Below are 27,609 nucleotides of genomic sequence, written 5' to 3'. Positions count from 1 at the left end.
GCTGATAACCTCTCGTCTGGGCAGATCTCAGCGTAACCCTCCCCAGGGCTGATTGATGACTTCCTGGAGCTGGTGTTGCAAGGCAGTCTGCTGCACGCCGCTTCCTCCAGAGACTCTGGCGAAGCCTTTTGGGGCTGTAAATGGATTGCATACGCAGGCAGCTCGGGAGCTGCAGTATGCTAACATTTTATGGCTCTTTTTTCCTCCTCATTATGTCTAATACTAGTCATCCAGGTGCTGTGGGCTTTCCCTCCCCCAGTTGTCTCGGTCACACGAACTTGCTAGGAACTGTTTATCTATATTACCAGGATAAAAAATGGCTACATTTGTATTTTTTCGTATTTCAATGTAGTGGTACCCCTCCAGAGGCATTAACAACTGTACTGCCGCAGGAGTATTTGTTCCCATCTTTAATTTGGCTGATTTCCATGTTGCATCTGCTCTTTGCTTTTAGAGCGACGGTAAAACTTGAAGTTCACATATGTGATAAAGATCTGTATGAATGGACCTAATCAAGATTTCTTCTAGAACAAACTGTGGAGATCATGCTGACCTACCTGACCAGTCATCCAAAAAATATGTCTATGGATTCAAGTCATTTATTAGTCTTGGCTTTTATTTTGTTATTTTTTATGTTGCTCACCGTGAAATTTTCTCTTGCTAAACATGAGATCCTGCTGGGGATTTTGGTAGCTCTGCTCCACTTCTGTTCCTGTATGATTGAAATATGCTGTTGGTTTTGCTCTGTAAATGTGAGTGTCTTTCAGTTGACAGAGGTTTTTGTAGTACGCAGATTGCTGCATCCAGCGCCTTGATCTGGATTCCATGCTCTTACTCATCCCAGCCTGTTAGTGTTATCTGCCGGTTTTTAGAAAAACAATTTTAGCTTTTGTTTCCTGTCAGATCAACTTCCAGCCCAGTTTACCGCCTCCATCAAAAGTCCCTGAGATGCTACTGTCTGAATGTCTTGAGCTATAGTATAAATAGATCTTCCAATTTGTTTATAAACACGCCTTTTTGCACAGATCGTAGGAAAAAAAAAAAAAAAGCTATAAAGGCATTTTGAAAAAGCAGCCCCACTTAGGCCACAACATGTTTATTCAATAGCCCAATAGCCTAGGCTCCTTCTGGACGGTATGATAAATAAATACATGATTGAATTAGATTTACTGCACGGACATCTCCCATAAACCGATAAAGGATGTAGCAAAGCAGAACAGAAAGTCCCACCCTGTGTGGCGCTCATTTGAGCAGCCCTGCTGGGAGAAAGGAGGCTTCTTCCTCCCCGGACCTCATCCCTGCGGGGCTGGGCAGCATGGCAAGTCCATGGGGACGGCTGTGCTGCTGTCCTCCTCGCGACGTGGTCCTGGGGTCAGCTGGGAGCCTGACCCCAGGCACTGACTCCCAGGGCTGGGGTGTCTCTCTCTGTGTGTGTGTGTGTGTGTAAGAACCCCCCGGCTAAATTCCCACCTCCCTGTGCGTAGGGCATGTATTTCATCACGGCCTTAGATTGCTTCCAGATGAGTGGAGACAACTACAGAGGAAAGCCTGTTTGCAAAGGTGGTGATGCTAGAAATGGAGTTTCTGCTTGGGCAGCCTTGCTGCAGGCATGCTGAGCCCAATCTCCCCCCCGGGAACAGCAGCGAAGGGGAGATGAGATCTGGTGAGCCGCCCTCCGCACGGCTCCCTCTCCCGGGGTTGTCCCTCTGCTCTGCAGCATCCCACCCAGAAAACCATCTCTGGATCAGCTCTCCTCCCTCCCTACAAAGCAGACGCCTTGGTGGCATGGGCTCTGTGTTATGCCAGGGGGCTGCCATCTGCTGGGAATTATTCCTTTTTGGTAAATTAACGTAATGAAGTGCAGTTCAACAGCCGTCCAGAGGTACCCCAAGACTCTCTCGTTTAGTGTCATTACGATGAGGAGAGAATTGCCCGTTGCAGCAGCTGGTGGAGGCAGGACTAGTCGACTGTGCCGACGTGGGACGAGGGGCGGCCGTGTAGGTGGTGTGTCGGAGCGCAGCGGGCTCTGGAGGTTGCAGGGTGTCACGAGCTGTCCGTGAATCAGTAGAGTCGCGTCGCCGCAAAAGAAGCAAACATCCCGCTGGCTTGTATAAACAGGCATATAGCCTGCGAGAAATGTGAAGTAATCCTTCCGTCCTGCTCCACACGGGCAGTGCCTCAGCTGGAGTACGGCAGATGACGCATTTCGAGAGGGTCTGGAGAAACTGGAGAGAGTCCAGAGGGCAGCAGCGGGAGATGTCATGTTTCCGAGACCTGTGATCAATGAAGGGAGACTGGATGAATTAAGTTTACCGTTGGCTAAGAGCAGTGGTACAGGACCAGGCTGCAGCCTTAAGGGTTGTATAAATGCTACCAGGGGTAGTCTGTCCTCCTTGGCATCTGTAGAGGGGATACAAGTGAACGGATTTTAATTTCCGCCAAGAAAATCCAGGTTAGACATTGGGAAAAGCTTTCTCTTGGGGGAGGAGGGAAATGGCTGTCGGGGATAACCTCTGACAAAGCTGCAAAGTCACCAGCCGAGTGACAACGACGGTCTCCTGCTCGGGAGGGCAGGGAGGCAGCAGGCAGCCTGTCCTCCCCTTCCCTAGGGCAAGGGACGCTCCCCCAGCACCTGTCCCCCTCCCCGCTCGCCCATCAACTGCACTGACCCCAGGGATGGAAAGCAGCCACCCCGTTCATAGAATCATACAATCATAGAATCATAGAATGGTTTAGGTTGGAAAGGACCTTGAAGATCACTCAGTTCCAACCCCCCTGCCATGGGCAGGGACACCTCCCACCAGCCCGGGTTGCTCAAAGCCCCATCCAACCTGGCCTTGAACACCTCCAGGGATGGGGCAGCCACAGCTTCTCCGGGCAATCTCATTCCTTGACATTTCATGTCCGTTTGACTTCTGGCTGTACTGAGCTCAACTTTTCAACACAGATTTTGCTCTTTCTGAAGGAGTCGATGTATTACATTAGATGTAAAAGCGAAACTATACTGCTTGTAATTTTGTTGCAGGTTTATTCTTGGGCAAGGCTAGACATTACAAAGGTTCAAAACAAATGAGGTGAGGTCGGTGTTGCAATCCCAGATTGTTTCTTTTTCCCCTTTGAGAAGTATTGTGCCTGGCATTTTAATGACTCCGGTTCATAATCCCATTTTTGCTCTGTGTGTTTTGTTTTTTGTTCGGAAACACAAAAATGTTAAAATGTGTCATTTAAAGGAGTTTTGCAGAAGTATAAACCATGTCCATCTACTTTAGATCTCGGGAAGTTAAGAACTTCCATATGTCATGACAGCAGCCCCGAGTCAGAGTACATAATGTATGGGCTCTCAGCATGTAGAAATGGTAAAGCATTAGAGTTAACGTCTGGGAGAATTCAGCATTTTGTTTCAGGTGGATTGCTCCGTCAAAACCTGAAAATATTCTTGGCAAGGCTCTAATAAGCGTGACGGTTTCAGGTTAGAGCTGCTGCAAGTGCCAGAAGACTATGAATTTCATTCATTTTTCTTGAGGATCCTGGAAAGAACATCAGCACAAACTCTTTTCTTTTTATCTTTTCTTTTTTTTTTTCAACTGCATTTGATAGTTACAGTTTCCGTTCAGGCTGCCTCTGGCACCGTACAACCCGTGATGGGAATTCCACGGGTTTGGGGAAAAAGGAGTTTTACATGGAAGTTTTGGATACCCCTATGAAGCGGACAGTTGAACAGCAGCTGCAGTAGCTCTTGATATCTCAATTAATGTATTTTTATTAAATGTAAACACAATCCCTAAAAGTTCAATACTGGAAAATAGAGCTCTAAGGCATTTTTCAGAAAAGAAGCACGGGCTGCTGTCTGCACCTCCCAGCAAACTGGGGACGCAGGAGGATGACAGAGACCTTGCATCAGTGCGCTGCGGCTCTCTCTCAGGAGCTTCATCTTTGCATCTTTGCAACTTTCTTTCACAATGCCCAGAAATAATGTTCTAAATCAGAGCGGCACTTCCAAGCGCAGGTTCACGTAGTTTGAGCTATATATATTTTGGAAGAAACCAGTCTGCTGCTCAGATGAGCATTTCCTACAAAAAATATTTTCACACAAACACTTCTTCATTGGTAAATATATTTTCAAGGTTGTTGGTTTAAGGGTTTGATTACTTTTTAAAAGTATGTAACTTGTGTGGAAATTTTTCTTTTAGAAAAAAAGTGCACATTCATCTTATATCCAGAAATGCTCTTTATTTATTCATCTGTCCAAAGGCTAAAACATTTGACCCAAGCATAAACATTTTGGCTGTAAAGATGTCACAGACGTTCACGGGAATTTCTGTTTGGGTACCTGAGACTTGCATTTCTCTGGAAAAGATGATCTTCAGCAGATTTTTGGTTCGTGCGCTGCATTGAGAGCATGACTGCCATGAGGAATTGCCTTCTCTTCTTCACAAATGCACCGTAGCATGAGGACAGTGGCTTTCCTGCAAACCCAACCAAGGTGCAAGAACGACAGCACTCCTCTCCTCACGCAATTCAGATTCAAATATTCTTTATTTTTTCAATTGCAAAAATTTTGGCTGTTTCAGGTGAAAAATTTTCAAGGGCAGAAGGACGAATGAATAACCCTTTTCTGATGAGTTCTGATATAAATCATTGAACCACGTTTAGTTAATATTTTATTTTGCTGCTGCTGCTGCTTTGGTGTCAACCCGGAGCAGATGCTCACAACTTTGCTTCTCGCTGACTTTCTTAAGCACCATTCAGTTTTTTCGGATCACTTGTTTCTCTTTTTGTCCCTCAGAAGGAACTGTCTTATCATAGAAGATTGTCAAATAATTTTTACCCAAATATATCTTTGCTTAATTTGTAAAATTTCCATTTCTTTTAGGTTCAGGGAGGAAGATGAATGGCACTTTTGAAAGTAAGACAGCTATTTCTCATTAGGCAGACAAGAGCTTGTTTTAGGCAGCAGAATAGAAATAACGCAGTGAGACTAATTGGTCTAAATTATGCAGAGAGTTTTCTTTTTTTAAAGCACTACTTTGGATGTCTCTGAGTTGTTCAGGATCATATGGCCTTCCTACATCTGCTTCCCCTCCCCCCTCATCTGGGCTACTCTTTGGGAGAAAAGATTGTTTCCTTTGGTTCACAACTTTGAAAGTTATCTTTCACAAATCAGGACTTCCTGGGAAATCACACTCTCATTTAGTGCGTTGCCATCCCCGAACCCCCCAGATCCTGCGCTGTGACGCTGCGGCAGCCAGCGCCATGTCCCGCCAGTGTGCGTCATGAGCCCTTCTCCGGGAAAGCAGGCATCTCTCGGCACACTGCCCGCAAACAACAACAACAAAAATAGCGATAAGTAATGAGCAAGTGTGACGGGGTAACTCGGGCGGTTTTCCCCGGCATCGCTTCCAGGGGAGCATGTTAGAGAACAGTCGGTTGATCCCCAATCATAGCACCAAGACATCTCTGCGGCATTGTACAAAGGTTTAGCCTTTGCTCAAATACTTTCTTATCCAGAGTTTGTCCACGTATGACAAAAGAAGGTTGGAGGTTTCTTTCTCTTTTTTTTCCTTTTTTTTTTTTAATATCTTTGTAAAAATGACACCTTCCTGAAAAATCCCTGAAGCACTCTGCTAAAAGACTGGTAGAAATAAGGTCCCCATTCTCACAGTCAGGCTACAAGTCTGAAAATTTGTGGGGCTCCTGAGCTGGCTGGCAACCTCAGCTGGCTGTGGGAACCTGTCACCCAAACACGGGAGGCTTTTTTCTGAACTTCAGACCTGTTCCTTTCTTTTCGCTGTTGTTTATCTCCAGTGCTGAATGTGGAGAAGGGGAGATAAATCACTGAATTCTCTGGTGCTTCATAGTTATATAAATACATCCTCGCCGCAGTATGTACTCGCATCTCGCAAATAGTTAATCGCTTCTCAAACTGACAGCGGGTCAAAAGTGCAGAGCAGCCATCTCAGGGTGTTAAAAATAAATAAATAGCAGATTCTGTTGACTCTGGTGTGGAGAAACGCACCTCTGAACTCCCTGTCGTATGCATGAGGTGTTTCCTCGTTTACCAGACGGAAAATTTTGGATGAACTTCCTGTGGTGACGCATCTCACATCAGAGCTCAGCAGATAATAACAGGGAAGGAGGCTGTGCCTTGGGATTAGTGCCGTACACGCAGGGTCCTGTCTCGGTGGGACATGCCGCACCAGTGATGCCGCAAAAATTTCAGGAGCCTGGGGCAAGCGCCACCAAAATATGTGAACTTTGGTGAGAAGAAAAAGAAGTAAAAAATTGAAGGAAAGAGATCTTTTTATATTTCATATTCGTTTCCTTCTGTGGATAGCTGTCACACCAGAAGCAGAGCAGAAAGAAATCAGCAAACAAGTGGAAGGTGCCTTAGTTGGGTGGACACAGGTGGCACAGGCAGAGGGAAGTGGGAAGAATGTCCAATCTGGGCTTGAGGCTCCACAACGGGTTCTGAGAGTGTCCGTGGTGGCAGGGTCAGGCCCCCCGCCCTGGGCAGTGGCCTTGCAGATGAGCATCCTAAACTTCTTATGGGGAGCGGGGACCTCCCGTGGGCTACGGGGAGGTCAGGGCTCTCCGCAGCCACCTCCACTCCCTGTTTGAAGGGCGGGTGCAAGTCAATGTGCTCAGTGAGGAACTAAGCAGGTGGGAGTAGGAGGCTGGAAAGAGCCATTAACTGCTGGAAATGGGTTGACTCAGAAAATAATGGAATGTAATGACAAGAGACGGCAAAAACTCCCAGGAAGTAAGAGCGCAGTAAAAAAAGTGGACTATTCCTCTGAAGGAAAGCAGTGAAAGCCTCACTGCCCCCGACAGGAAGGGGGACATACTTCACCGGGGTAATGGTTAGGGTATGTAGCAGGTCTTTTCCATCTTTGATTCCTGAGATCATACAGCCAGGCATGTTAACTATAATTAAGCAAACCATCAGGCACCATTTACCCAGGGGTGTGCCCTCACCTGCTCCGCGCTTCCCAACATGATGCAATTGCCTCCATTAGGCGCAGCTCTCCGAGCACAAGCATCCGTGACTCATCAGAGGCTGTCTACCTGTCCGACTGCTCACAGACTCAATTAAACACCGTCACGTAGCGAAACACAGGGTCCATTCGCACTGCGGCGTGCTGTGGGTGAAGTTACCTTGTAAAGGTGCTTGCTGAGGACCATGGGGAGTGCGGTGGCACCCTCCTGTGTGTGCATACGGAGAGCTAGGTGTTGCTCCAGCACTTTACTCACAAAATTAGGCTGAGTAAAAAATATTGCTCTCCCTAAAAAAAAAAACCCAAAACCAAAAACAACAAAAGAATTAAAAAAAAAAGAGTGGAAGTACATTAAATACTGTCCTTTTTAAAGATCTGATCTCTACTTGCTCTGACTTCCATGCTGGTTTTTATCAGTGTCTTTTTTAATGCTGTACACTTGGACTGCTGAATGGCAGAGATCCCCAGTGCGGTGTAGGGGATGGTGTTAAGACTCGCCTAATACTTGAAATGCCTTGTTTTTATTCCCTGCTCTGATGGTCTAATCCCAGACTCATCCCAGCTAAATTTAGGCACTTAACAGCTCTGCCTGAGGTAGGAGCTTTGCTTCCTTTCCGGAGGAGGCAGGGATGATGCTGAGCTGTGGTCTCTCTGTGCCTTATATTTCTCAGAACCTGAGGAGGGGATGAGGAGGTTGGGGAAGGGCTGGGAAAATAAAGAGGGACTGGAAAAGAAGAGGCACTACTACCAGACACTGAAGTGAAGGACTAACCATCAGGTAACCAGCAATTTTCATCTCTGAAGTAGGAGAAATTGTCTTTATGTCAGAAAAGCGTAAAGAGGAGGAATGCGTCGAGGGTAGCCAGGCATGTTGGTGCAACGGTAATGGGGAGCAGGGCAGGAAACGTTTATTTAATGACCAACCCAGTCTGTTTCTTCATGCACCAGTGCTGGGTACAAAGTAAATCCTCAGGATTAGAACAATGTCAGAATTCCCTTATGGGCTTGTCGGGCCAAAGCTTGGATTCTCTGAAATAATTAGAAAACAAACTAACAGGCCAGATGTTATATTTCCGTAGACCTCTGGAAGAGGTTGGGAGGATGGGGTGAGCCATGCTGAGGGAAAAGAAGCGTCCACAGAGATGCCAGTAACAGTACTGCTTGGTACATCAGCATACACTTGCAAGTGCCCTCATGAAAGAGAAGAAATGGTAGATTGGTAGATGTCATGGCAATTATTTTTCACGGGTGCATACAAGGGTTAGAACAGACGTGAGATTTAAAAGACTATCGTATGTGGCTGCATGTCATCATTCAAACGTGTAGAGAAGAAATCACTGGATTCCTGTAAGCGGATGTTAATATACTGCAGCTGGTTGCTTCTTTTTTTTTTGTTTTGGAGAGTACACCAAGTATGTTGTTACGTGACTGTGGTAAAGAGCAGTGGACTCTAATGACCATAACAAATTAATCCTTACAAAAGCTCTATGAGTAGTAGCATTATTATTAATGTTGGCAAAAGTCTTTAAAGGCAAAGCATGAAGTAAATGCAAGGTGTTTACAATAGCATTCCAGATGTTTGACAACGAATAGCCCCATGGAGATGTGCTTGCTCCCACCATCTCCTCTGGAGCACGTCACAGATGAAGAGCGGACAAAGCATCGCTCTGATCCTGAGGATGGCTGTTGACTTTTAGGAAATGTCGTCCTACGTCCTGTCGTAGCTTTGCTGTGGCTGTTGATACTGCTGCTTTCCTTCATTTCTGCAGTAGGAAGCCTGGGGGATGGGAGCATGTCTAAAGCGCATCTTCTCATTTGCACCTTGGTGGACTTGGGCTTTACTATGCAAAATAGCTTTATATAAAACAAAGTACAAGAAGGTGTCTCTTTCCCCTAAAGCCGCCACTCTAAATAGGAAAGACAAAAGGAAAGATGTGTAAAAGTGGAAAAATTAAACAGGCCTGGCATCTTCCCAGGGGAAAACCTGTATGTCAGAAACCACGCCAAAAGCCTGGCTGTCTCCCGCTCACACTGCCGCTATTCTGCTTCTCTACATTTTTAACTTTTTCTTTTTTTTTACCGTTTGGTAATTTCTTCCCCAGGATGAGTTGCCTGAAAGTCTTGCTGTTGGGTTGAGAGTAAAACCAGATTCAGAAGGAAGTTTCTACTTAGTGACACAGCATGTGAAACTTCCCACCAGCCTGTGACACTCGATGAAATTTCCATCTCGGGGGAGACCTGTGCTGCCAGCAGCCACAGGAGGTATTGCCCCGCTCCTGAATTGCTAGATTTTCCCCTGAAGGGTGAACCAGAAGCATCTTCTTCAAGCCTGACAGGTGAAGCAGGCATGCTGCTAGTCAGTGCCGGCTGTTATCCAGTCACCCCGCCAGGTAGCCGCATCCTGAACACTTCACACTGATTTGAACTTGGTCACTTAATTGGCGAGAGGCGCAGGTTAAAATTAACCCTCAGCTTCCTGAGCGGGGCTGTGTTTTATGAAACAAAGATGCTTTGGGGAGCTGTGAACTGTGGATGTCATCCAGAAGGTGCAGGGGGGCAAACACCTAAGAAATCTTTCTCTATATAAGAGCGAGCCTGTATGGTTTGGTGTGCGTGAGCGAGTGGTCGTTCCTGTAATGATTTTGAACAGGTCGCTCTGCTGTCCTTTTCCCTTCTATGGGTCCCCAAGTATTATTTTAAAGGTGGGATAAAAGAAGTTGCCAAGGCCTGGGGTGACTTGCCCACAGTACCTTGAAGGGTGATTTGGTCAAACAAGGTGAGAGCAGACGTGGTTTTTTAAGGGCACCCGCTGCCCTGGACAGGCTGCTGTGCTCCTCAGCTGGTGCTGCGTGGGAAAAATGGTCCGCGAACGCACAAGAAACATGCTGGACCTTATGAAAATCAACCATAAAAGAGATGAGGGATACTTCTATTTTATTTATTTACTCACGAGCTCCCAAGGTTGTGGTGTGGCCAGAAGTGCTAATGGGGTGGTTTGAATGTGGATGCAGGAGACGCTCCGGAGGTTTCAGTCCAGGGCAGGGATGCCGTGAGAGAAGGTTTATTCTGGGAACGAAGGTGGGTGCGTGTGCTGAAAAACGCCGAGCAAGCTGCTCTGCTTTTGAACAGGGGAATGAAGGGAAGCTGGAGATTATAAGCGTTTCCCTGGGAGATGGCACCCTCGAGCCTGGACGCACACCCTGTGACATTCAACAGCGGTAAACCAGGTGGCTTACCAAGTTTTGCGGTATTTTCCCCATCACTGGGAGTTTTTGAAACCACAACTTGAGTTTTCACTAGAAGAGATGTGTTTAGTTCAAACTGGCATTAATTCAGGGAAGCCCTCTGGCCTCTGTGATAAAGGCTATCAAGCCAGATAGTTGTGCTAGTCCTTCTTTTGATTTATGAATTTAATAACATTTTCTCCAAATAGTATGTTCATTAGATACTTTTCCCAGATTGCAAAAGAGGTTCTGCGTGATTTTAAAAAACTGTTGTGTTCAGCAGTTTGCACTGATTTTTGAACAGGAATGTATTTTCCTGTAAAGTACAACTAACTTCCACCCCCTCCTCTTCTCCCCCGCCCCAGTTTGTGAATTGGTTTCCAATTTCAAATATTTAATAGAAGGAATCTTCAGTGGTTTATGTTCTAGGCAGAATTCATAGATTGCAAACTTTTTGTGATCCATTTTATTGCAGCAAGGTTCTTTCCAGAAATGTTATACTATGTGTTGCTGTTCTGTGACTGGGACATGTGGTAACTCTACTTCAAGAATGAGTCAGTGCCAGATTCCACAATACATTTCTACATTGTCATCCATATAGAGGAAAAATCAGAAACATCTGTCCTTTTTTTTTTATTAATTCATTGAAAAAAATATTACAAGCATAAACTGGTATAGGTAGTAGAAGTCGATGCACGAGTGGAATAAAAAGAGCCTTGTGGAAGCGTATTTTGGGGTTTATTAATAAAAAAAGACAAATGGCTAGCCATTACTTAGTCATAATAAACAGTGATGTTTAATATTCTGCATCTCTTTAGGAGTTGTCACTGCTCATCTTGTGACCATGTGTCTATGTGGAAGGTTATTATCAGCTTCCAGACTCTGAAATAAATTGCAGTTTTTCACCTTTCTTGAAACTTGCAACCGTGCTGTTAAATTTTCACTCGAATTTAATATTTTAGAAGTTCTTTTTTTTTTTTTTTTTTTTCCTTTAAGAATGTATTTATTACTGTGTCGTTCCTTCGACCCTCCTTGGGCTGTCTGTTTACCAGGACATGTACTTCTCTTCTGGTCGCATTTTGTAATGCCAGAGCCAGGCAGAGCAGCTTCAGCGTTACTGCACAGAAAATTGTTCCAGGCAGTAAAAGTTAAAACTGGAAAGATATTACCGGTAGGTTAACCTAAAGAAAAAAACAATGCATTTTGCTTGAAGAACAGCAGGCAGAACGAACAGCTTTTTAGACTTTGTTCGACACGAATTTTTCCATAAGCTCCCAGTCTCTCCCCTCAAGAAAGGCAGCGAAGTTACTGTCGCTTTTATCATGCTGGGACGTATCAGTTCCGTGGGATAAACTTAGCAGCGTTCTTGCTCTGGGTACTTGGAAAGCATCCCTTTGTGTCTCAGTTTTCAGCATTCCTGTAGATTAGGAATAGCCTATCTCTCTTTTTTCACCCTTCATAATTTGTAGAGAGAGAGAGATCACTTTTCCTGATTGCTTGTCGCAGCTATTTTTTTGGAAAACAGCATGCATTTTTCCAGACGCTGTTGGCTGATAATATGACAAGATTATACCACTGTTATTCCCTTAGATTAACAAATCTCAGTCTAAACAAGATTGAGAGAGTAAGGGTTGAGTGAAATATTTCAGTTCAAACTTCTTTAATGAATGTAGGCAGCAATTTAATATACTTTGAAAAAACTGGCTTTAGCACAGCAAATTATTTCTACTGGGGGAAGATAGGATATAGTTTTAAAAGCTTCTGCATTATCTTAAAAATATTAACAGAATAGTTTATGACTAAGAATGATTTTGTTTCAAAATTCTCTTCACGTTTGAATATGAATATTTCACCCTCAGGACAGAAATTATTTTTGTGGTTTAGGGAAAACTTTGGAAAATAACCATCAACCGTTTTAGCAGAACTACCAGCACACCAGGTAACCAGTCGCACGCATCACTCCTTGGACTCATATTTATATCGCTGTCAAAATTATGAGAAGGTGTATATTGTAATGATGCTGAACTATTTTTTCTGTTTTGTTTCTCATTTTGACTGGGTAGGGTTTGTCCTCTCTGATACTTGCTCCCATGTGATTTTGGTGACCCTGCTGCCTTTGAGCGTGCTCCTGTAACTAAAACGCAGGACACGGTGTTACAGACTTTTGTAAAGACCAAAAAGCCAATATTATTCAAAAAGTGTTAGTCAGATGCAGTAGGTAATTTACTTGGAATTTCCACTTTGTGTATGCCCTGCCCTCCTTCTCATACCTCCTTAGGTATCCTTTACTCGTGCATCGAGACTGCCCGAGCTGGCATGCCAGTGCCTTTGCTCTTATGGCAATTTTACTTGCCAGTGATTAGGACAGGAACAGACAAATTGAAATCGAGCAATCGAGCAGTTGCAACAGTTTCATGAAGATTCCACAAGATGGGAATGCCAAGAGTATGCTAGTTTGTTTTTAGGAGCACTATCAATGTGCTCTTTATCATGCGGGAACAGTTGTGCCTTTGTTTAGGCAGCGCTGTTTTTTGGAAGATGAGTGAATAAGAGACCATTGATTTTTTTTTTTTTTTTTTCCCAAATCTCACATATGTCCTTTGCCTGGCATGTCTCTCTCTGGAGCGTAAAAATAGTGCGCCACTTTGCTTTTCACGTATTTGAGGAGCCAAAAAGAGGGGGCCGGGAGGAGCAGTGAGTACCAACACTGTTGGTACTAATGGTTACTTTTATCCCGAGACTCAGCAAATGAGGCTATTCTCTGGAAAAGCCAGGGAACATCACTGCTAGGTTCCCAAACCTCTGACAACTAGACATGTGTTGACGAAGGATGAGGTAATTTCCCGATGATGGGTGGCAAGTGCCGCGAGAGTAACGGTGGCAGGAGAGCTGGTGGTGGGAATGGTCTCCTCACAGGTTGTTACGGCAGTTGTGCTCGATAGATGTCTGAGGTAGGTCCCATGGAGAGAAAGAGAAGGGGAGGTGGAGGAAAACAGTGAATTACTGACAAAGGCTGCTCAGTCATATTTTTTTCGTTCGGTTCTCCCTTTGGTTGTAACAGCCCAGACTTTGCATGACAGATGGCTTATTGTTTCTCTCCTGTAAGCTGCTAAGAAATTTCTGAGCAGAAACACGCAGCGTTACTTTCAGAAAGGCACTTTGCACCATCCAGGCTCTGGCTGTGAAGGACCTGAGGTCTGAGTCGTGGAACATAGGGGGGAAAAAAGCGGTGGGGTTTAACGTGTACCATGCCAAAAAAAGTTGTTGTTTCTGCTGGGTGCTCATCGATTTTAGTCTGGGATTCAGAAAACGTAATGATTTCCAGATATTGCCAATATTAATACATAAATGTCTTTATTTTTTGTGTTAAAGTGTTAGTTTAAAGCAATGAAAAAACTACTGGAAATACGATCTTCCTGTAGAAAAAGTCTATTTCAAGTTTATAGGCCATATGGTCACATAGTGAGAAGAAGAATGGCATCTTTGGAAACATCCATAATGAAACTTGTTCTTTTGTAGACGTAAAGAATTTCAGTAAATTTAATTGGATCTTTCAGGTGGGATTTATTCAAGTAGTTATTAAAAAACCGTGTGTGAATATAAACACATCATCTTTATGAAAATAAAAATTAAAAAAAAAAAAAGTATTTCAGCTTGGATATTGGTCAAGATCAGGTCTATAGCCACAGTGGCAAGTGGGTGGCTAGACCATCAGAGGCCCTAAAATACAGGGTCAGAGAAGGTACACTACATTAGGAATGGTTATTTTGAATAATCAAATAGGCAGTGTGGATATTTATTTCAGAATTCTCTACACCATAATGTAAGACAACAGTTTGGCTCTGGCTGTTTCAGTTTCGGCATGATATCACTTTAAAGCCCGTCCTGTGGCTTTTCATCACATGAAAGCTGCCTAATCTTTATGTATATTTGTGAATATTGCAGCAGGCATAAAATAACATTGTTCTTAATAACAAGTTATTCCTTTATTTGTTTTGTTTAAAGACATAATGAGTCTTGCAGGGCAGGTTTGATTAACAAGAAATTTGTTTGCAGTTCTCATGCATATCCAGTATCTTACAGAAACACGGAAGAAGGTACCGGAAAAAGCCATAACCATGTGTGGACTTGCAGCCTTAAATTTTTACCTAAAGACTAAAAGAAAGTGTGTTATACCTCTTGCCTATCATTCAAAAGGTTTGGTGACATTCCCGTGAATCCAGAAAAACCTTCCAAACGTGGACTTGTAAGAAGGGAAAAGGGGAGAGTAAAACAAACAAAAAAACCATCAGCAAACAGATAACTCTTGAGTAGGTTGGTGTAGGTGCAAGGTCCTGAATGAATGCAGAACTGGACCGCTAGAGTATTTAAAGCCAGAACGTGCAAAGTGCTTCTGAAAATAAGGCTACTGGTTTCCTCCCAGAAATTGCTTGGCAGTTTCCAAGCCCTCCACAGGAGCTGAGATCCTGCCTCCATCGAAGTCAATGGGGCGTTACCCTGACTCAGCTGGGGACAGGTTTACACTCACACGCTCGTGCTAAAAGTAATGCTGAAAATAAGAAGAAATAATGTTCCCGGTCACGTTCTGGCTCCGTGTTAGACCTTTGAGTGCTGTAAAATCCTTTGACCTTTTCTGTTTTCCTGTGAAGAGCCATCACCTGATAAAACTTGGGGTTTGTTGTTTTTTTTTTTTTCTTTTTGTTTTTTTTAATGATTACTGTATCCACTTCCCCGTATTTGAATGAAATAAGGAGAGGTGCCTTGACGACCAAATTCTTATTAACTATTTAAATGTGGTCAGGGAAAGGAGTAGGATTTCCATTCAGCAAACGAGCTCAAGCTCACAAGCTCTTATTTTATTCCTTCTTTACTTGGAACTGCATAACAAGGATGATTTATTTGCGAATGAATTACTTTAATAATAGGTTTTGAGTTACACAGAACATAGAGGATCTTGACCCCATCTCTGCAGCTGTAAAAGTAAGAGCGTGGGTGTGGTTGCCTGGTGGCGAGCCAGGATGATACAGTTCAAGGGGGTGGATAAAATAACATTTACACTTACAGTAACTGTTTAAAAATGTAATTTGAGTTCTGCCAAATCCTTCAAGTTCGTTTTGGGAATCCAGCTTCATAGGGTTGCCAGCACTTAACTCTTCTCACCCTAATTTTTTGCAAGTTGTATCTCCTCCTGCCAGACGCATTGCACCGCAATAGTCTCATTACGGAGCGTGAGGTTCCACCAGCCTTGCTCTGCAAATGGTTATGGTGGGACAGTGGGCCAACGGCCCTGCCTAAGCAAGCAGTGACCGAGCCTGGCCCGTGAGGGGGAACGCAATCCCAGAAGTGTTCCACTTACAGCTCTGTTTGTAGCTGCTGCGGCAAATGCTCCCAAGCCAAGCCAGCATTTGTTGGATCCTCAGGGAAGCACATGGTGGGGAAGATGGAGGCTTGAAAGGTGGTGCTTGTCCTTCTGCGCTGGCATTGCAGAAGTGCTCCCAAGCAGTGGGGGCCACGGGTACCAGGCATCTCCTCTGACAAAGACGCAGAATGAGGTCTTGACCACTTTGCAGTCTCAGAGCTGCTTTTTAAAAGGGGGCGAGCGCTGGCTGAAAGAGCCAGATCATTCCAACTGGAATAAGCACTCTCTCTTCCTTGCGTTCCTCCTACGGCAGCACCCTGTTTGAGGACACCGAGCGATGCTGCACCAGGGCTGGCACAGGCCGCCACACGCAGAGCTTTGCTGTGTCCAGCCCTCGCAACCCTTACCTGTCTCACTGCCGCGCTGAGCAGTGCAGCCAGTCGTCAAGTGCCGTAGCACTCCTGAGCAGAACGTGCAAGGCACGACGTGTGGCTAGGAATAACAATCGCTTCCAGCGACCTACTGCGAGCTGTGCTTACCTGTGTAGATTGATGGATTATAGTCTTTTGTTGGACAAAGAACGCAAGCTGGGTGGTGCTTGGGCAAAGAAAAGTGTTTTGAAGAGTTTGAAGTCTCTGCTGGTTGAAGACCCGTGTTCACAGACGGTCCTTTCAGCCCACTTTTTAGGACTGCTCATGGATCCTTGCTGACACCAACCTATTACGGGATAGCATCCATGACTAACAGATGTCTACCACTGCTGTGCCAAGCTGGGGAATGGCTCACAGAGCTTCAGACTTGAGGGACCAGCGTCTGCCCTGTTTACGTTAGGCCATCATACTGCATCCAGTTTGGCTAAAATATGGTTTTTTTTCAGATGGGCATCTAGTGTTGAACACATAAGAGATGTAGAATCAGCTCTACGGTGACTTGTTCACATGGTGAATTATTGCCTTCTCTTGTTAAGAAAAAGTCAACGTTTCTGCCTTGAATTTGGCAAGGTTTTTTTCAGATTAAAAAGGTGTTGTGGTTTTTTTTCAGATTAAAGAGCACTCTTTTCTTAGTGAAGGTACATACATGTCCACGCTGTCATCAAGTCAGCCTTATTCTGCATCTGGCTACTGCAGTGACAAGATCTGTGATCATCTCCTTTTGTCCATCAGCTTCTCTTACCTAACATATTTGGAATACTTTCCTGATTTCAAACAAATTTAAAAGAGTGTAGAAGTCTCAAAGAAGAGGTTTCATGTTGGCTTGATGAAAAATTGGAGGAGAGAGACTCAGAGAAGGGAGAGCTCAGCTGTCACACGTGCTGTTTGGCAGCACAGGGCCAGCCGGGCAGTGTGAATGTATTTACGGGTCACCTGCAGCATGTGTTGCCTCATGTCTAGTAGAGCAGTCATAAGAGACATCAAGACTAGGGAGAATTTTCCTTCAGTTTTGTTTCCCTCAAACCCCTTTCCACGAAAATTTGATACAAACCCAGGCATCAGGAATTCTGTTGTTCATGGAACATATTCTTTTTTATAAAATGAAGTGGTTTTCACTCATTAAGCTTTTCAGTAAATCACATTTTCTTCTGCCCTCAAGTCCCCTGTGTCTTCTTGTCTTTCTCTTTTACACTCTCCAGATTTTTCAGCACTTAAAGTATGAATATCAGACTGTAGGTAGAAGTCTATTATTGGTCTTAGCAGTGCCTTGTTCACACCCTTACTTTCTCTTTTCTTCAAAACCTTCCAGCTTTTCTTGCTGCAGCTTCGAAATGTGAACGTTGCTTATCTGTCATGAACCCCAAGTAGACCTCGTAACTGATGGTTGCTGACCTGGTGCCTGCCCAGTTCTGCAGACAGGGGCTGTGTTTCCTGTCCCTGACAACGTGGTCATGCTTGGCTGTGGACACACTGTCTCTGGTATCATGTATGGAGTTTTCCAGATCACTCTATTCGGCCACCATGGTCTTCTCAGCACTGCAACAAGCTCTTTGACATCTTAGTTTTAACAGATAATGAGTTTTTATTTACTTCTACAGATGTCAAATGCCATGGTACATCTTTTCAACAAAGCACATAAACACTGCAACATAAGAGAAGTGAACAAAAGACACTGCATCATCAATGAGAGACATCAATTATGTCATTGATGAACTGCTTATAAGATAGCACTGAGGACAACGTAATAATCTTTTGGAAGAAATCTGTTCAGTTTCCATAATCCACTAATCTTCAGTAATTCTGGAACAGGCAAAAAAAAGTGGTCGCTTGCCTTAGGTCCTACATACATGGTGCCAGATGGTCATCATTGTCCTCAGAAACATTGCGTGTAAACTTTATGATCATATAACTTTGCATTTAATTTAATTTGTATTACATTTCCTTTATCAGGAGAATATTCTTAACAACCTTAGTCTCAATGAAAACCGTTGGATATACCATTGTGTAGATAAGAAAATCCTCTCAGAATAGACCTAAACTGTTTTTCCATTAAAAGTTTTGAAACTCTGCATTTTTATGGGGAACTTGGTCATTCATTTTTAAAGGAAATTCATTATAAAAATCTTCCAGCACCTTTAAATAAGGTGTGAATATTTCTTTTTCTCTTTGCAAGTTTTTACTAAAGTCTTGACCAACTTTAAGTGATTCAAACACTGAAACTTCCATCCAGTATCAGCCCAGCATTAGAGAATCATGCAGCCAAAAATCTGGAAGACGTTGAATAAACTGTACCCCAATCTTTAGTATTTGTAAGTCCATTTAATCAGGCTGTGGAAGGAAACATGAGACAGTAAAATTGTTTAGACATTCAAATAAGTGAAAATTAATTGTGAGGAAATTTTCCTATCTCCATTCACTAAACAAATTCAACCCACAAAATGTGCTTAAGGTATCATTTGAAGCGAGCGTTTAGGAGTACGTTGTTTTAATTAGGAAATGGCAGTTTCAACTACAACATTTGAATTCAACCCAAGATTTTCAGTGTACACAGAGTGCTTCCAAAACACACTTCTAAATATTTGAGCTTCGACTCTGGTTTTAAGTACTGCAGTTTGATGAGCTGTTCTAGTCTGGGGCTAGTAAACAAGTCTAGAACTTGCTGGATTTCTCCCAAGAGATAAATCGTCATCCGCTTACTTTTAACATTGTCTGGATTTGTCAAGAGTGACTTGCAGCCTCTGTCTCCACGATAACATGCAAGGCAGTCATCTCATGGGAACATGGAAAGAGGTTCAGTTGTAGTAACAACATTAGAGTGAGCTTTTTGTGAAAAATCTTCCTTGTGGCTATAAAAGAGGTCCACTTCCCTGAAGGTAAATTTTCACAGCAGTCTGCAAGATTTTTGATATATCATCCCTGCTGAATTTTAAGAGGGGTAGAGTGCCTGGTTTTGCATGTAGTAAAGATGTTTGATCTACATCCAGATCATGGGTCTGGCTTTTTTTTAGCTTCCCAACATACAACAGCTGCACAGGTAAGAGCAGTGGATACAGAAAAGCACGAAAATGCCAGCTTTTCTTATTATGCTGCCCATGGATTTAATTGGTCGAAAAAGATCTTTTCATCCAGATGCAGCATTCTTCCAGTTGTTAAGAGGATGTGCAAACACATGAACATGAAATTATTCCATGCTGTTCTTAGGCTGAAACATTTTCTGCTGTTTAGAGAGAGAGAGAGATGCTTTATTTTTCATGGGTTTTGCTGGTTTTGTTAAATTTTATACTTCTCTTTCTTCCTGTGCTCTTCTATTACCTTTATCACCCCAGCACATCCTAACATTTTCAACTTTAATACTTCACACGTGGCATCATTTTTACTATAAAGAAAAAGCTCTTTTTAACACTATACTAGACAAGATGTCTCTTGGATTTGAGCAGCTCTGCCAAGCCTTGACAGAGGTTTTTATTTCTGATAGGTCTAAAGAGCTTCTCAGGTGTAGGTAACACTGTGGACAGGTGCGTGTGAGCATGGCAGGTACCTTGTTGCATCTTTAACCACAAACATTTTTGGACAAAAATCTGCTTGGTTCTTCTAGGTAGGAACTTCAGGTCCCTTCTGCTTTTCTTGGCACCTCTAAAAATACCTGGAGAGCACATGGTACCTCTGTCTTCTTGCAGCGCTTACTGTAGGAAAGACGGGTCAGTTCATGGTCAGAGCTGGGCTCTTTGAACCCAGGCTTGTTTTATTCCCCGAAGATATTATGGTGGGTGTGTCACTCCATCAAAAAGTAGACGGGTTTTGACACACACGCATGAAAAAAGTCTGACCAGACAGGCCCGAGGTCTGGAGGCGGGTACCAGAGGGAGCTGGAGAGGGAGGGAGGGGGTTATCCGAGCTGCAAGGAAAGCTGAGAAATGGAGCTGAGTCACAAGTTTCCAACCGAACCGCCTCCAAGTTTCACAGACTTTCTTTCCCAGCAGGGCAGCGGGCAGCAGGGCTCACCCCGTGAGTCGTGCAAAGTCTCTCCCTGGCTGGAAGGGAGAAGACATTGCTGGTTGGTCTTACTCTGGCTGACAAGATCACTACTGTACTGACTTCTTGTAGCCGTAACAAAGTCCTTTCATCCCGCACAGGGGATGTAAGATCTGATCTCTGGTGGCTGGGTTTCTTCTTCTCTTGGTGTGCTTTGTGTAAGAAGTCAGAAAGATTTTCCTTGGTTTTTCATTGTGGTACTGCTAGCCTGGTTGTTACATGACAATTTTTAAGAGCTATTTAAAATTTCAGCTAACTAAAGAGGGGGGAAAAAGCCTGTTTCATATTTTGCCACACAAAATATTATGTTTATCCTTCATTAGATAAAATAAATAAATAAATCTTTGTTTTAATGTGGGTTGAGTCTAACAGGGGAATTCTTCAGGTTTCCAAATTTACAAAGTGTTCTTCCTGAGTGGTTAACTGTTCCCATATTTGTGAAAAGAAGGGGAGAGGAAATTACCAAAGAGGTTTTGAAAATTACCCTGGACATTAATTGTTGCTTTCTGTTTGTTTTTTCTTGTTTTAATTCTAATAAAGGTTTCTCAAGTCACCCCATTGTGCTGCTCTCTTCTAAATGTCTGCTATGGAAATAAGAACAATGTTGGGAACATTTGCATGGAGTTGGTCTGTTTTGCATTACAAAGCATTTTTGTACCATAAAGCCCTGGACCAGGTCTATACCTCCATCATTAAACCTGAAGGGACAGAAGCTCAGCTGGTCTACGCTGGCTTAGCTCCATGGATTTCACTGCTGTGAACAAGCTAAAGATTTCGCCCTTTGTAATAAGATTCCTCCTTATGAGATTTATCTTCATTTGGTTATGTAAATAATCCCTGAAATATATAAAAAAATATATATATATCGGTCCAGCCTTGGTTAAATCACAGAAGAAATAACGTGTGAGGTAAATTGCAAAGGCAAACATCGCTCTAGCTGCAAGTCTGCAAGTGGCAGGAGAGCCCTGTGCCACGTGGCGCTCTGCCTGGGATTTGCCCCCGTGGCTGGGATAGCTATAAGATAAGTTAAATATTGAGAGAACGTGCAGGTACTTTAATCCTAGCTTAAGCCTGCGTGCGTAATAAAACACGCCACTCTTCTCCGTGCTGCCTCCCAGGAGCCCGGGGGCTATGGCACAGCCCTCGTGGCACAGTGGCACTGGCCCTGGCTCCTGGCCACCCTGGCAGAGATGCTCCCACCGGCCAGACACAGCGGGGACTGAGCTGGTGATGACTGCAGTGGTGGTGGTACCTGCACACCGGTGCTGCAGCAGCAGCATCGCAGCTCACACGGCCCCAAAGCCAAGGCAGCCTGCTTCTAACAGCCTCGGAAAGCCTACTGATTCATTTACGAGTTTATATTAACCAGCCATGAAGCGCCAGCTAAAAATAACAGAAGGGACAGCCGTGCGGGCTAGTGGCAGCCACCTTTGCCACCTTGTCAGAGCTGGAGCTTGATTTTTGATTCCTGCTTTGCAGCTCTGTGAGCTGATGGCCACATTTTTAGATGCATGAAGATAAAAAAAAGTTGAGGACAGAAGCAACAAGCTTCTGAGTACCCAGCTTGGCATTTACTCAGACCATCAGGCTCCTCGGTCCCTTCAGAAATGTCCCCCTAACTTTCTCATGCCGTTACCCACACAGGAAATGGGTGCTCCTCTTTATAGGACACTTTCTTTATGGGACACTTTCTTTATGGGACCTAAGAATTTTGCTGTCTTCTGAAAGACTTTTTTGGGGTCCTATTCTGCCTTTCTTCGAAACCCAGCCCAGCTGGGTTGCAGCAGCATGTTGAGTCCCAGCAGAGCACTGTAGAACATTGCAATGGCTCTGAGGTATCGGCTGAATGGCTGGAGGGTATGTAGGCATGAGCGGAGTGGACAGAAGTTTAGCCTTCAAAAAAAAGAAAAGGAGAAAACATGAAAAATTATTATTTGGGATGTCTGGCAAGCCTGTTCTGAGGCTGTTCAGAAGGGATGAGGTGGTGGCTGTGGAGGTTGTTATTCCATGAGCTAAACCAAGGAGGCAGGAAGCTCCCATCAACTGCTTTGTGGTAGAGTCCTTGGAGTGAGTTTCCACCTCATCCTGTCCTTTCTAGCAAAGAAGAAAAATGTGCATCCTTTAAAGTGGTAATTTGGAAAAAAATATAAGCAAAGCCTATGGTAAGCAAGGGCCGGAGAAGTGCTGTCTGGTTTTGGCTTGGTGCAACTGTTTTTCTATGCATGGGTTCTACACTGTCAGCAGGAAGAGTACACCCTGCTGGACAGGACAAAATCCTGGACAAAAATCCAGCCTGGAGTCTGAAAAAAGAAACCAATTGAGGAATTAACAGCACCCGTCGGTGTCAATTGCGCAGTCATTCTGCTGCTTGCTGTGGGGATTTTCTGGTGCTTGTTTTAAGTATTGCTTGCTCGAAAGTAACTCTGCATAGGTCGGTAATTCCAGGCACCAGCCAAGATCTCCTGCTGCCCACATAAATGTTGTCTTTCCCCAAGATACGGAAGTTTTGCTTTTCACAGTTATGTACTGAAAGCAGAAACAGTCTTGTTTAAGGTTGGTGGGAATAGTTATATTCCAGAAGGGGTCAGGAAGCGAACTATGCTGGCGAGGCCTAAACAGTGACGTACCTTTGTGCTCTTGTGTTCAGTGCAGCGCAGCCGCTGGGTGAAACCCAGGGACCCCAGGGGAAAAGTCCTGAGGAGGGGCTAGGCCGGGCCAGGAACTCATACTGGGGAAAGGGATGTTTAAGTGATGTCTGTAGGAGGCACTGGAGTGTACCCAATTCCACCTTGCCATACTGTATTTACCTCTGCTCTCTGGTGTGTGTGGTGTTGTCTTCTTCTGAGGTGCTTAGAGTGCCGGCTGGCCCCTCTCCTCACCCTAAATAAAGCGGCATTACTACATTTTTAACCTTTTCTATACAGAAATGGTATTGTCGGCTCTTTCCTTCCACCTGTGTAAGGAAGGAGGAGGGAAGATCTTTTTTTTTTTAAGAAACAAAGGATTTGGAAAAGAAAGGCCAGCATAAAAACCACGGCATATATTTTTTTCCTTCTTGGACTCTAATTTATCCAAAAGCAGCTCAAGCTTTCCTTGTCCTTCAGAGCTCAGGCCGTGCTCTCCTGCACCTCAAAGCACCGCTGGTACAGCACTTGAGTGCACAAAGTTTTGCAATGGTATTTACTGTCTTCTAATCCACCAAATGCGGAAACTCATAGAATCAAGAAGGTTGAAAGAAGGAAACCAGGGCATGACTGATGCTGATGGGTATGCCTGTGAGCAAGGGCTCTGGCCACTGCCTTACCTCGCAGCACTCAGGCAACTTTGCTTTCATATCGCACTCCTGAGATTAACAGATGCTATGTAAGTGCTCTGTGCACTTAAACCATCGTACCATATGGCGTACGACAAAGTTTAGCACTCAAGGGCTGCTTGGCTCGCTTCTGAGATATTTTTAAATTGGCACATCGATTCTTGCAGTTTGGTGCTGGGTCTGTTTCTAAAAAGCACCCAAATGTGGAACCCATTGAATAGACAAGCTGGAATCTGTTTGCAGTTGATGGAAGGAGTTAGCTGAAAGGACTGGGTTTTCTTCCTTTCATGACCAAGCTCTTTCAGATAAGGTAATATCTTCTTAAAAGCTCTTTAAATAAATAACCAAATAAGATATTTTAAATGGAGGACTTCATAAAAAGTCTTGAGAGAAGCTCGTTTTCTTTCCTTTCAATTAATCCTGGAGAGTTCACCACCAAAGTCACCTGTTTTGACATAAATTGCCTGGAGAACAAGGCACACGTGTGCAAGCTCGAGCTGTCACCTCTCTCACGTACGCATGTGCAAACCTGCAGTTGCACAGGGAGTCCGCAGACAACAACGGACTGCTGTGACAGTACATGAGCACAGGTTTTGGTCACAGAGCTTTTCATTTTTGATTCCTATGTGACATCATCCATAGTTTTGGGAACTAGTTTAATGGCTTACTTATTTAAGGGACTTCAGTAAAGAACTCACAATGGCAACATTAATTCAGATAATTTACTGCCTTTTTCTGCAGAACAAATGGGCTCAATGGATTTTTATTTTAGCTCAAGCTCTTTTTAAAGTCTGATCAAATAGTTTGGGAATGTCGAGTTCCACATATGAAAAGTTGGTTGTGACGAATTATAATAATATCGTCTCTGTTCTTATTTTGGGTGAACTCCCTATTAAGCCAAGGATAGGCTTGTAGGTCTCTGAATGTCTTGGTGCCAGCACATATTAATTTGTAGTTTTCTCACATTGCCACGACTGTGGAAACATAGACTAAGTCTAGCCTATAAAATTCTTCCACCAGCATTGTTATGTGAAGAAGAGCTCTACTGGAGATGCAGCTCCAAGGTCCTTACGTTAACTTGGCTTCTTTTCCTTCTTCAAAGCAGGGTAAGTTCTACTGCTAAAAGCATTATTTTCAGCTGTGTCTACAGCAGGGTTAGTCGCCATACAAGAGCTCTCCATAATGGTCCATATATAGCCGGGTATCCTATGTTTAGAAATGAGCAGTGACAAAAGCCATTGGAAGGGACAAAAGAAATGATGCATAGAATGCCCGAAGGCACCTTCAAGAACCTCTCCAGGTTTGGAAATCTTGAGCCACACGTTGAATATAAGCTATTATGTTTAAAACATAGAGAAAACTAACACTCAGTGGCTCTGATCAGTTTATTTTTTGATCAAGATGTGCTTTGGACCTTTTGCAGAGGTTGGAAATATATTTTCTTGTGTTGGTTTTAAGCCTGCTGCTTCATAACCTTGATTGCTGCCTATTTCCTCTGTGTTAAGGAAAAGGGAATAATCATCCCCTGTTTATTTTCACTGTGTATTTCATGATTTAATACAACTTCATTGCATCTCCCATGTGTTGTCTTGGTGTTTCTTGTAGTTCTACTATCTCCTTCAGGAAAAAAAATAAATAAATCTCTGAGTATATGATGCAGATGAATGCAGTGAGAGAACATTTTCTTCTTTAAATAAATTCTGATGTTGCATGTAGCCTCTCCAGAGCACTGTGTTGACATTCTCCCAGTGATCCCAACATCTCTTTTCTGAGTGGTAATGGCTACTTTAGAGCCTATTACAGGTGCAGTTAGGGTAATTTTTCCCTGGTACACTGCTTTTAATGTACTAATACCAACTGTAACATGACAAAGTTACATTATCAAAACCCTTGTGCCTATACTAGTTCTGAAAAAAAAAAACAAAAACAAAAACCAACATGTATAATTCCTTGATAAAGTATGGCTTTCTTTTCTTACTTTTAATTGGCAATACAGCACAACTTTGATTATCCCTTTTGACTCAGCTGTTACAAGCTGCAACTTGCCTCCTCGGGCAGGCATTCAATATGCTGTTCACAAATGCTTGAATATGCCATGTCTTTTATTTGGCTGTATTATTATAACTATGTGAACATTTATAGAGTACCATGCCTATTCCTTTTTTCTCTGATTTTTTTTTCCTCCCCTGTCAATATTTTGTGAGTTTTCTGTCAACAGTTTAATAAATGCATTTGAGAAGTTCATGATCTTCATTAAGTAATTGTTGGTCTGCAGATTGTTGCAACTTTGTGAGCAAAGATAGGATTTAGAACATGTGTTAATTATGCAAACTACCCAATCAAGCTACAAATTGGCACCTAATTTAGGACTGGCTCAAGCACAATACGTTACTAATTGTATAATTTATGGTGCTAGTTGAATTGTTTAATGCAGCTGTTAACTACAAAGGCAACACAGTTTAAATTCTCTCCTGACAGAGAAACACGCAGCTGAGAGAAATGTTGTCTTTGACTGGGATTAGTTGAATGTTCTTAAAAAAAAACCCAATCTCATGGGACATGGCTGTGTTGCTGAATGATGACTCCCTTCAAAGGTAAATCCATATTTTTGGGGTGGAAAAAAAATAATCAGTTTGTAGTTATCAACAAAATTAAATTCCTTTTTCTTCAGCCTTCCTCTACCTTGCTTGTTCTGTTGCCATTTCTCTTAGCAGTTTGAGCCCTAAATATAAAGCAATTAGGATCAATATAGAATGGGACTGCTTATATGTAGTTCTGCACAGGATAAAAAGGGGTCGCTAGTTTGAGGAGCTGACCGAACTGGTTGGCTTGGTCAGCGAAGCTGCAGGTTGCATACTTCACTGCTGGCAGGGGGATCTGTGCGTGCCATTTACCCTGCGCCTGCAAGAATTCGCCAGGCTTTGTTGTGAAAGTTATTGAAATGACATTGCAACTAGCCAATTAATTCTATTTAAATACTTGCTAATGGCCAGGGAACAAGCCTAGTGCAAAATAAAGCTAAATCTTCAAATGCTGTTTTGCCAATAATTAGACACGGGGCTCGTGAGCGCTGACTTGCTATTACAGTTTGTCTGAAAACCCTGACGTTTTCCCCCTGACAAAGGTGCTATTGAATGTGAGGCTGTCATGACAGAGCTGCAGTTGCATTCATTGACAGCACGCCTGAGGGCAAGAGCCTTGCATATGTACAAGGTGAGAAAATACTTCATTTACTTGTTAAATCAGATCCCTATGCTGTTTGGCAGTAGCAAAAGTCTTTGCCAGTTGCGACTGTAGATCCTGCTAAAGCTTCACAGGACGGGTTTCTTTTTGCTCCTGTTTTTGCAGGGTGGATGTCAGTCCTTTCTGTGTTTCAGAAAGTTTGGCTAGAGATTCCTGGGAATGAGCAGGAAGGAGCCGCTCTCTCCTGGGCTGCCTGGGTGAGCGTAGCTGAGCCCACCCATGCAGGCGAGAGCACCGTGCTCCTCTTCTTCTTGGTTGTGGAGAGAACCCAGTGCTGCTTTGCCTGTGTATGTCCAATAGCAGCCCTGGAAGAATTAAGTAAAGCCTTTGAAGGGAGGTGCGTGCCGAGGCTTTCGGGTTCCATATGGTATAGTAGGAGCTGGCAGTATGTAAAACGCATCTTTTAAAAATACATGTGACCTTCTTTCCTGGCTGCCTAGTTTGATCTTTATCTGTGACCTGTAAAGACAAGCTTTGCTTAAAATGTGAAACCGTTCCAAAATGGAGACGCGTTCACCTTCAAAGGTGGTACAGAGAGCCGACAAGTTAGTATTAGTCCATGCGTGTACACACACAAAGACAAATGGCGACAAATGTCAGCCAAAACCAGAGAAAAGAGGCCTAGATGCAGTTGTGGTTGAGTATAGGAAGTTCCATCTAAACATGAGGAGGAACCTCTTTCCTTTGAGGGTGGCGGAGCACTGGCACAGGCTGCCCGGAGATGTGGTGGAGTCTCCCGCTCCGGAGCCATTCCAAACCCGGCCGGACGCCGTCCTGTGCAACTGCTGTAGGTGACTCTGCTCTGGCGGGGGGGTTGGACTAGGTGATCTCCAGAGGTTCCTTCCAACCCTGACCATTCTGTGATCATTAGTTAAAGATGGTTGGCTTGGAGATCCTGTGTGCTACCAGCTTTCTGTGCTTGTGAGTAAAAGTCATGTACTTTCCATGTAACAAGTTTCTTATTTGTAGAGAAAGACTTTATTTGGCTTCCTTTTCTGTTTCTTTTCTTACC

Source organism: Vanellus vanellus (assembly GCF_965231255.1).
Source record: "Vanellus vanellus genome assembly, chromosome: 4".
Classification (NCBI taxonomy): Eukaryota; Metazoa; Chordata; class Aves; order Charadriiformes; family Charadriidae; genus Vanellus; species Vanellus vanellus.
Note: the sequence above shows the minus strand (reverse complement) of the source record.